Here is a 3,616-nt window from a genome sequence, read left to right as displayed (position 1 = left end):
CTCCTTGTTGTTGACTTTTGCTAGCTTCACTACTATATGCCGTGGGGTTGGTCTTCTTGCATTGATAAAGTTTGGAGATCTATTGGCTACTGTCACCTGAAGATCCATCTCCCTCACCAGATTTGGGTATTTCTCAGCCATTATTTTTTTGAATAGGCTTTCTGCCCCTTTCGCCTTCTCTTCTCCCTCTGGTATACCTATAATCCTTACGTTGCATCTCCTAATTGTGTCTGATAATTCTTGGAGAGTTTCTTCATTTCTTTTTAGTCTTACTTCTCTCTCCTCCTCTGCCTGCAGCATTTCTATATTCCTATCTTCCAAATTGCTAATTCTTTCCTCCATATTATCGGCCCTACTGTTCGGTGCATCTAGATTTTTCTTAATCTCTTCTATTGTGTTCTTCATTTCCAGTATTTCTGTTTGGTTCTTCTTTATCGTATCAAACTGTTTTGTGACATAGCTCCTGAACTCGTTGAATTCTCAGTCAGAATTCTCTCTTAACTCATTGAGTACTTTAATGATGGCTGTTTTGAAGTCATCATTATTTAGGTTATACATCTCATTTTCTTTGGGATTGTTTTCTGTGTATTTGTTATTTTCCCTCTGTTCTGGAGATTTAATGTATTTTTTCATATTGCTTGATGTTGTTGATTTTTGCCTCCGCATAGAGATAGAGTTTAGTTGCTCCTTTCACTTGTTTCTGCTGCTGTGGTGGGCGAGCAGCTGTTTATACTGCACCAACCAGGAACCCTGTCCGCAGTTGCTAACTGGGCCTGGGCCCCTCCTCGTAGTCACAGTGGTTCTTTGGATTCCCTCCTCTGCTGTGGGGGCCGTCACAGGGGGGCTTCAGGCTGCTGGTGCCTACTGTTGCAGCCCACCTAGACGTGCTCCCTCCTTGGTGTCTGCAATGGTGTTATGGGCTTTTCCAGAGGCCAGGTGTGGGATCACTTATATTTGTCGCTCCATCACTGTCGGCACCCACAAAATCTCACTTGTCCACTATGGGTCACAGGAGAGCTAGTGGCATCTTCTACAGTCTGTGGTTAGTTCACCTAGCTATGCTACTTTTGTCCCGGGGTCTTCCAGTCTTGTGGCTGCCGGATGGGTGCTTTCTACTAGTGCTGTGCAGAGGCTTTCCCTGAGGCTGCTGTGAGCCTGTAGAGTTTCCCCCTAGGCTACGGAGCTGGGTCACTGGAACTCCACCCAGCCCCATTCCTGTTCCCCAGGAACTTGGCGAGCCCTTTGCCCTGTCTTGGGGGATAGCCAGAGATCCTGATTTCAGTGGTAGCTGGTCAGCTGCTGCCCTGCCTGATATTCTCCTCTCCGGGACCCTCCCAGTATTGTGGATGCTGGGCGTGGCCCCTCCGCTAATAGCAGACAGAGAGTTTTGTCTGCTGCCAGGGCAGAACTCTGGAGCTTCCCCTCGAGGCTGCGGAGCCGGCCTCTGGAGCTTCACCCAGCCCCAGTCCTCTCCGAGATCTCCAGCAATCCCTAGCCCCATGGGGCGGGCAATGGCAGCTTGGGGTCACCTCGCCCTCTGGGATTCTCTCCGGGACTTTCCTGGAGTTGTGAATGCTGGGCGTGGCCACTCCACTAATGGCAGACAGAGAGTTTTGTCTGCTGCCTGGGCAGAACTCTGGAGCTTCCCCTCCGGGGCACGGAGCGGGCCTCTGGAGCTTCACCCAGCCCCCCCCCAAGATCTTCAGCAATCCCTAGCCCCATGGGGCGGGCAACGGCAGCTGGGGTTCACCCCGCTGTCTGGGGTTCTCTCCAGGACTTTCCCGGAGTTGTGACTGCTAGGCGTGGCCCCTCCGCTAATGGCAGACACAGAGTTTTGTCTGCTGCCCGGCAGAACTCTGGAGCTTCCCCTCCAGGGCACAGAGCTGGCCTCTGGAGCTTCACCCAGCCCCAGTCCGCTCCGAGATCTCCAGCAATCCTTAGTCCCACGGGGCAGGCAACAGCAGCTGGAGGTCACCTCGCCCTCTGGGATTCTCTCCAGGACTTTCCCGGAATTGTGGATGCTGGGCGTGGCCCCTCTGATAATGGCAGGCAGAGAGTTTTGTCTGCAGCCCAGGCAGAACTCTGGAGCTTCACCCAGCCCCAGTCCGCTCCGAGATCTCCGGCAATCCCTAGCCCCACCGTGCAGGCAGTGGCATCCGGGGGACCTCCATACCCTCAGCAATTCTCTCTGGGACCCTCCGGACGCCGTGAACACTAGGCGGGATCTCCCCGCCAATGGCGGGGAAAGACTCTCCCCACGGGCTCAGGTGTGTAACTCTAGAGTTTCCCTCTGCATTTAGGAGTAATTGCGGAGGGTTTAGGTAGGGTTCTGTTCACCTGTTTCCACCATTGCTCCTTTGTTGTGTGCTCACTCCTGCCCTAGATGTGTGTTGATCTTCTGGGGGTGTCCGTTGGAAGAAAGCCGCTTGCGGGTACTAGGCTGTTCGGTCGGGGTCAGAGAGTTTTCACCTATTTCCACATCCTCCCAGAGGAAAGTCCGTCCGCCTTCCGATGTATAGTCACGTGGGTCTCTCAGACGTCCTGAGATGCTGTCTGGTTATCCTTTGTTAAGCAATAGGTGTCCAAATAATTGTAGACTCGAAGGGGGAGAGACAAAGAGGACTACTCACGGCGCCATCTTGGATCCTCCTCCTTCAGTTCCCACTTTTTGACAGCTTGTGTCAATTGAAAAAATGGGAACTAGTTTAAGAAGGAATAAATTTGTTTATTATCATGGAATTGCAATTCAGAAAGCACAGATTTAGGTAGAAACCCAAATAGTGCCCCAATAGGAAGTAAAAGTCAGTGGCTATTAAAGGCAAAGAAGGGAGGTTTGGTTCATACAAAGAATTTTAATTGCAGTAGGAAGCTGAGAGCTTGTCTTGGCTAAACATTGATTGACTATTGATTCTATCTTCAGAAAGTCCATAATCCTCACTCTTTTTGATCAGGACGTCTATTTTCCTGCTTATTACCCAAATAATTGCTTATAAAAGAATTGCTGTCTTGATTCAGTTCCAGGTTTAAGATGGCAAGGCAGTTTCTCTGGAAAAGTACCTCTGACTCCACTTTAAACTTGTTCCATTACAGTCAATTTTGAGAGCAAGGAACAGTACAAGAAGACATATACCATAAAATAATAAGATACATAAAAAAGAAGCAAGGGAGTTAAATAGAATAATTGCAATCAAAATATTTTTAAATGTATAAAATTATGGAATACACATACTGATGAAGGGGACATCAAAAGACAGAGTTTACGGAGTTTATATTTATGGCACAAAGAATTGCAACTGCATAAGTGGACAGAGTTACTCTGTACTCACTATGTTCTATCTAATGCTTGATGAATGAATGAGTATGTTTATCACAATTTTGTGCTACGAGGTAGACCCATCATAGCATTCAATCAATACCTCAAATCTCCTATGATTAAGAAACAATATAAATGTAGTAATGTTTGCTAAAATATTGCATTTTTGTAGGAAAAAATTGTTTTTGTGTATTAAAAATAAATTTCCAAATGTAAAAAATTAAAATTCTTATTAAATTCCGTCACTAAATTTTTGAAAACAATATTTTTCTTATAATCCAGTAAAATTTTTAATCTGAAAAA

The sequence above is a fragment of the Equus caballus genome, chromosome 29, assembly GCF_041296265.1.
Source record: "Equus caballus isolate H_3958 breed thoroughbred chromosome 29, TB-T2T, whole genome shotgun sequence".
NCBI lineage: Eukaryota > Metazoa > Chordata > Mammalia > Perissodactyla > Equidae > Equus > Equus caballus.
The sequence above is the reverse complement of the archived record's forward strand: the minus strand, read 5'-3'. Positions refer to the sequence as shown.